The sequence below is a fragment of the Neophocaena asiaeorientalis genome, unplaced genomic scaffold, assembly GCF_003031525.2.
Source record: "Neophocaena asiaeorientalis asiaeorientalis breed wild unplaced genomic scaffold, Neophocaena_asiaeorientalis_V1.1 scaffold135, whole genome shotgun sequence".
Lineage (NCBI taxonomy): Eukaryota > Metazoa > Chordata > Mammalia > Artiodactyla > Phocoenidae > Neophocaena > Neophocaena asiaeorientalis.
The window spans coordinates 2,077,718-2,085,633 of record NW_020175190.1 but is presented as its reverse complement, the minus strand read 5'-3'; the positions used below and the strand labels follow the sequence as shown (position 1 = coordinate 2,085,633).

Genomic DNA, 7,916 nt, shown 5'->3' with positions numbered 1-7,916 from the left:
GGCAACATGCAGGGGCTGGTGGAGGACTTCAAGACCAAGTACGAGGAAGAGATCCAAATGCACACAGACATGGAGAATGAATGTGTCATCATCAAGAAGGATGTGGATGAAGCTTACATGAACCAGGTAGAGCTGGAGTCCCACCTGGAAGGGCTGACTGAATAGATCAACTTCTACAGGCAACTGTATAGAGAGGAGATGCAGTTGCATATTTCTGACACCTCCGTGGTGCTGTCCATGGACAACAGCCACTCTCTGGACCTGGACGGCATCATCGCCGAGGTCAAGACCCAGTATGAGGATATCACCAACCGCAGCCAGGCCGAGGCTGAGACCATGTACCAGATCAAGTATGAGGAGCTGCAGACATTGGCTGGGAAGCACGGGGATGACCTCCATCACACGAAGACAGAGATTTCTGAGATGAACTGGAACATCAACCGACTCCAGGCTGAGATTGAGGGCCTCAAAGGCCAGAGGTCTTCCGTGGAGGCTGCCATTGCTGATGCTGAGCAGTGTGGTGAGCCGGCCATCAAGGATGCTCAGGCCAAGCTGGCTGAGCTGGAGGCCGCTGTGAGAACTGCCACACAGGACATGGCACAGCAGCTGCATGAGTACCAGGAGCTGATGAACATCAAGCTGGCCCTGGACGTGGAGATTGCCACCTACCGCAAGCTGCTGGAGGGCAAGGAGAGCCGGCTGGAGTCTGGGATGCAGAACATGAGTATCCACACCAAGACCACCAGTGGGTATTCAGGTGGACTGACCTCAGCCTACGGGACCCCTCGCCTCAACTACAGCCTGAGCTCCTACCAGTCCAGCTTGGGCTCTGGAGGGGGCTCTGGCTCCTTCAGCTGTACCAGTTCTAAGACTGTGGTTGTGAAGAAGATTGAGACCCATGATGGGAAGCTGGTGTCTGAGTCCCCTGACATCCTGACCAAGTGAAAGCCTCCTGCGATCCCTCCCAGCCTCCCCACTCACTTGCTCCTTCAAGAAGGAGTTGTGCGGGGGAGTGTCAGAACCAGAGACCTGAGGCTCAGCCCCGTCCTTAGCCCACCCCAGGGGAAGTCAACTGCCTGGGGCTCCCTATCTTGCTCACGCCCCCAACTAAAAGCCAATCCAAGAGTAAAGCTTCAGCTGGCTCTGCCAACACACACACACACACACACACACACACACACACAAAAGAGTCATGTACCACAATGTATATTGCAGCACTATTTACAATAGCCAGGACATGGAAGCAAGCTAAGTGTCCATCGACAGATGAATGGATAAAGAAGATATGGCACATATACACAATGGAATATTACTCAGTCATAAAAAGAAACAAAATTGAGTTATTTGTAGCGGGGTGGATGGACCTAGAGTCTGTCATACAGTGAAGTAAGTCAGAAAAACAAATATCGTATGGCTAACACATAGATATGGAATCTAAAAAAAAAAAAGGTTCTAACGAACCTAGGGGCAGGACAGGAATAAAGATGCAGACGTAGAAAATGGACTTGAGGACGTGGGGAGGGGGAAGGGTAAGCTGGGACGAAGTAAGAGAGTAGCATGGACATATATACACTACCAAATGTAAAATGGACAGCTAGTGGGAAGCAGCCGCATAGCACAGGGAGATCAGCTCGGTGCTTTGTGACCACCTAGTGGGGCGGAATAGGGAGGGTGGGAGGGAGACGCAAGAGGGAGGGGATATGGGGATATATGTATACGTATAGCTGATTCACTTTGTTATACAGCAGAAACTAACACAATTGTAAAGCAATTATACCCCAATAAAGATGTTAAAAAAAAAAGGGATTTCACGAGAGCAACAAACTGGTTCCTTAAAAATATATATATATATATTTTTTTTTTTAATCAAAGTATATTAAAGTTTCCAGCTTGCATTATTTAACCCCTATTTTTTTGTCTCAGAGTTGACAACAAGGGATTGTTGATACTAATATCTAGAAAATAGTGAGTTCCTCAGGATATCACAGTAAAATAAATATGATTTTAGAGGTAAAAGTACCTGACTGTTTAAATGCATATTGATTTAGTAAATTCTTGGCAAGATCTTTAGTGCCTATGAAAATATTTCAAATACTGTATGGTATCACTTATAAGTCAAATCTAAAAAAAATAATACAAATGAATGTATATGCAAAACAAAACAAAAAAAAAAGTAATATTTTTTTTTGATATTATCTCCTCAGGCAAGGAAAACAAAAGCAAAAATAAATAAACAGGACTACATCAAACCAAAAAAGTTTTGCATAGCGAAGCAAACTATCAACAAAACAAAAAGGCCACCTACTGAATGGGAGAAGATATTTACAAATGATATGTCTGGTAAGGAGTTAATATCCAAAATATATAAAGAACTTATACAACTCAACATCAAAAAACCAAACAACCTGATTAAAAAATGGGCAGAGGATCTCAACAGACATTTTTCCAAAGAAGACATACAGATGGCCAGCAGGCACATGAAAAGATGCTCAACATGACTAATCACCAGGGAAATGCAAATCAAAATCACCTCATACATGTCAGAATGGCTATTATCAGAAAGACAAGAAATAACAAGTGTTGGCAAGGATGCAGAGAAAAGAGAATCCTTGTGCACTGTTAGTGGGAATGTAAATTGGTGCAGCCACTATGGAATACAGCGTGAAGGTTCCTCAAAAATGTAAAAATAGAACTACCATATGACCCAGCAATTCCACTCCTGGGTATTTATCCAAAGAAAATGAAAACACTAATTAGAAAGGATATATGCATCCCTATGTTCATTGCAGCATTATTTATGATAGCCAAGATATGAAAAGCAACGTAAGTGCTCATCAACAGATAATGTGGTGTATATATACAATGGAATATTACTCAGCCATTAAAAAAGAATGAAACTGCCACTTGTGACAACATTAATGGACCTAGAGGGTATTATGCTAAGTGAATTAAGTCAGAGAAAGAAAGACAAGTGTCATGATTTCTTTTATATGTGGGATCTAAAAACCAAATAAATGAACAAATGTAACAAAACAGAAACTGTCATAGATACAGAGAACAAACAGGTGGTTGCCAGAGGGGAGGGAAATGGAGGGATGAGAGAAAATGGTGAGGGAGATTAAGAGTAAAAACTTCCAGTTATAAAATAAGTAAGTCTCAGGCATGAAATGTACATTTGGGGAATATAATCAATAGTAATGTGATATTTTTTTATGGTGATAGATCGTAACTAGACTCATGGTGGTGATCATTATGTGATGTATAGAAATATCGAATCTCTATGTTGTACACCAGGAACTAACATAGTGTTGTATGTCAATTATACCTCCAAACCAAACAAACACATAGAAAAAGAGATCAGATTTGTGGTTACTAGAGGCACAGGGTAGCGGGGAGGAGGAATGAGATGAAGGTAGTCAAAAGGTACAAACTTCAGTTATAAGATAAATAAATGCTAGGGATGTAATGTACAACACAATAAATATAATTAATACTGTGATATGTTATATATGAAAATTGTTAAGAGAGAAATCCTAAGAGTTCCCATCACAGGGAAAAAATTTTTTTCCTTTTTCTTTTATTTTGCTTCCATATGAAATGATGGATGTTCACTAAACTTATTTTGGTAATCATTTCATGATGTATGTAAGTCAAATCATTATGCTGCATACCTTAAACTTAAACAGTGCTATATGTCAATTATAGCTCAGTAAAACTGGAAGAAAAGAAATTGGTTGAATGACAATAAAAAACAAACTGTATCTTTCCTAATTTTTTTTAATCCATTTTATCAGCTTCTGAAAGAGGTAGTTTAAAATCTCCTACGATGATTAGGGATTTGTGAGTTTCTCCTTGCAATCCTGCCTATTTCGTCATGTTTTGAGTTTTTATTTTTGATGCACAAAGGTCAGGATCCTTTTTCTGGTAGTGAATCTTTCCTTCTCTCATTATGTAAAAATTCATATTATCTTCAATAAAGCCTTTTTGTCTTAAAGTCTATTTTGGTCTATATTAATATTAATATTCTTGTACCAACTCTTAGCTTTTTAAAAAAGCTAATATTCACTGTTTTTTTATCCTTTTACATTAAATCATCTGACGTCTTTTCTTAAAGTATAATAATAATATTTTAAAGTATAGCTAAAATATGTATTGAACACTTACTATATGCCAGGCACTGTTCTAAGTCTTTTTTGTACATTAATTCTTTTAATTCTCACAACAATCCTGAGGTAGATATTATTATTTTCCCCATTTTACAGGCAAGTAAACAAAAATACCATTAAAAAGTCAAGTGACAGATATTCCATCTGCTCCCTGAAAATTATAAGGACCTTAAAATTTTTAATTCCTTTCTGCTTCCTCATATATCTCCCATGCTATTATGGTCTATTAGTATTTGTTTTCAACCCCCTATCAAGTTGTTTTTGTTTTGCTTTATAGTCAGCAAGATTTGTAATCACAGTTTTATAACTAGATTTATAGATCTACCAACATGTTTGCTAATTCATTTTTTTTTACCATTGCTCTTTGCATTTCATTCCTTTATTTGAGGCTCAATTATGAGCATGTACTTACAGAAGTACATTCTTTAGTAATCCTTTCAGGGAATATCTGTGAATGGTAAATTCTCTCAGACTGTCTGAAAATATCTTTACTTCATTCTTACTTCCTGAATAAAAAGTTCAGCTGTGACTTTCAGTTGGTATTATTACTCCATTTCCTGCTGCAGCCTATAGATACTGATGAGAAGTCTACTGTCAAGCTGTCATTAAAATTTTCTCTTTGTCTTTGATGTTCTGCATTTTTACCATGATACGATTAGGTGTGAATTTGTTTTATTTCATCCTGCTCAGATGAAGCATGCCAGTCTGATCTGGAAATTCCTGTCTTTCCTCAATTACGAAAAGCCGATAGTCCATGTATCTTAGATATTGCCTCTGCTCCATTCTATTTCCTCCTTGTAGAACTCCTATTTGACATATGTTGGAGCTTATTCTATCCATTATTTCTCTTTACTGTTTTATCATATACTCCATCTCTTTATCTCTCTGTGCTGTTACATTGCTACAGTCTGGGTGATCTTTACAGATCTATTGTCTAATTTACAAGTACTCTCTTTGTGCAAATTTGTTGTTTATCCTTCTACCCCAACTATTAAAAAATAAGTCTGATGCAATCTTGGGAGTAAAAGAACAGAAAATTTTACCATCTTTCCTCTCCTCTGAAAAGGATACTAGTTTGGAAAAATTTGCTAAGGGGTAGGGGAGGGGATAGCAATATAATGATACACACACACAAACATACATAAATGTAATCAATATATATGATGATAAATAAATAAGAGTGTGTGTGTGTGTGTGTATCTTTTTTTTTTTTTTTTTAAGCAGGATTTCAGGCACCTTTATTCACAGCAGGTAAGCAGAGACAACTGCTTACATCCTGATGGTCCACTTGCCATTTCCCAGGCTTGGAAGCATCTTGCACGCGGTTCCACCCAGTCCCTGAGTCCAGCCGGCTCTGGGCTTTCAGGGCCACACCTCGCAGCACAACCTACCGGCCCAGTGAGGGAGTTTCTGCAGCTCGGTGGTAACAGTGGGGAATTCATTTTATCCCAGAAGAAATCGACTCCTCTGTGTTCCTCATATAATTTATAAATAGGACAAATTATTCCTTAATATTATTATATATTTGCAGTACAAACAATTAAGACTAGTGACATAGGAAACTTTAAAAAAATCATGCTGTGTTGACTACGGGTTTCCCTCTCCACAGCACTGTTCCATTCCTCAGCTTCTTCCATATTCTCTATACAAAATCATCCCGCTGTGACAGTTGCATGGGTCTCCTTCCCATCAACACTGCCTCTGGGCTCAGCACTCCTGACACTGTACAGCTGAGCCGTAGGAGTTATTTTCCCTGTCTTCCATCATCAATTATAAAGCCACTACTCTCCTCGAATTTAGGTAAGAAACAGTTTAAAGAAACAGTATTTCTTAAAAACTCAAGCCTACTGCTAGTTATTTAGTAGGCATGGACGTAACATGGTCTGTTTTCCTTTTCTGTTTCTTTTCCCAGCCACTAGCTCAAAAGATGGAGTAGCTTAGTTGTAAAGTCCTGCCAGATTTCCTATGGTAACTGCTGTAGATGGACAAGGTAAGGTCCTACTGAAGGTGCAAACCTCATGCAAAACTCTAACTGCTGAAAACCTCATCACATCAGACAACTCTGTCATTGTCTCTATTTAAAAATGCTAACCGTAAAGTGGCTTGTGGTCACTCTTTGTTACTGTAGCATCTGACCTCAGGGACTCAGACATAAAATCGTGGTTCCATTCCAAGTTTTGGCGACAGAGTAGTGCCAGATATTTCTGAATACACACTTTTAAATGTTTTTAACCACTTGGAAAGTATCGCCAACACACTATTTGGTGTTTACTCAGTCACTCTGAGGATCAAAGAACCTTAACTATCAATGCCTTACTTCACAAAATCTTATTATAACCAAGGATCTACCCTATGTCCAATAAAAAAATTACACAGCAACTTTTATCCAACAGCAACTACTACAAAGGGAATGATAGGAAAAAAATGACTTCACAAAAATACACTAAAAAATTTGACAATTGTATGCAGGAACTGCCAACGTTTTAGTGTTTAATAGCACAACTGACCAAGGTCCAAGACGTGAAGTTACCATGTTCAGGAAACATGGGGGGCAGGGGAGGGAAACTACTCTATAAACCAACTCTATAGTATGTGGTAAGAAGAATGCACACTTTATAATATAAAACCTGTCTACAGAGTAGTTACTTGCAAAAAGCTATCCGGCTTCTCTTGGCTTGTAAAAAGGGTGTTCCAGATTCCAGTGCAGATGAGCAACCTTCAAGTCTTCTGTGTGGCAGCAATCCTGCTTTCCCCGTCCAGCTTTTCCACCCCGGCCTGTGTCATGAGGTCTGCGATGTTTTTCTCCAGGCCATCAATGTGACTGCTCATGTCATCAATTCTTCCAATGATCTGGTCAGACATGGTCTGAAATTTATCTTGCATCTGTTGCAGGAGTGTCTGCACCACCGAGGTGAGATCCTGCACGGTCTTGGGCTCAGCCTCTGCCATCTCCCGGGTTCCCACCTCGGCGGTGCTGTCTCAGACCGTCACCTACACTTCCATTTGTCCGCGCAGACGCCCCGTATGTGTGTATATTAAAATGTATAAACTGGAAGCATTCACGCCATTTGTGGGCCATGTAGAGTCTAAGTAGAGGGAAGACTCAGAACCACATTTTCTTCCTTTTACAATTATAAATAGATTTAAAGTTGATATTGTCACCTGTTCACATAGTATGTGATGCAAATGAATATAGAAAGTACATATAAATACCTGGAGGAAGAATATTCGAGATTGAGAAAAGTGCAAGTGCAGTTCTTGTGAAGGCAACAGGCTCAGCACGATTGACAAATAGCCAGAAAGTAAGAGTGGCTAAAGTACTGTAAACATTGGAAGGGCAGCAGAAAGTGAGGCAGGTGAGGTAGTCAGGTATTAGATGACATATAGCCCTGAAAGTCATGATAAAGTTTTGACTTATATATCCTAAGTGTGATGGCAACTGAGTAGCACCTAAAATGTCCTTGAAAATGCTATTTAAGTAAAAGTGCTTATTTAAATTGTACCTTATGTTTTGTACAATATTCAAAAAGTGAGAATTGTTAACAGAAGTTATGACTTCATTTGGAACTTAAATTACTTTATAAGACCCAGGCTTTCCTATTTCTAAAACATATATAAGATGACATATTAGGAAAAGCAATGTAATGATTACAAATGACATAATCCGATATAAGATTCTAGACAGAATTCTATTTTGAGACTTCTGTATGTGTGATCTCTATATCAAAGAGTACATAAAACACGCATGTG

General features: G+C 39.0%; 2 pseudogenes; one reads left to right on the top strand and one right to left on the bottom strand.

Annotated features, from left to right (window-relative positions):
- The first annotated feature begins 6 nt into the window (after positions 1–6).
- On the top strand, positions 7–945 carry LOC112412969 (keratin, type II cytoskeletal 8 pseudogene; annotated as a pseudogene).
- A 5,939-nt stretch (positions 946–6,884) lies between these two features.
- On the bottom strand, positions 6,885–7,122 carry LOC112412977 (heat shock factor-binding protein 1 pseudogene; annotated as a pseudogene).
- Positions 7,123–7,916: the final 794 nt, after the last annotated feature.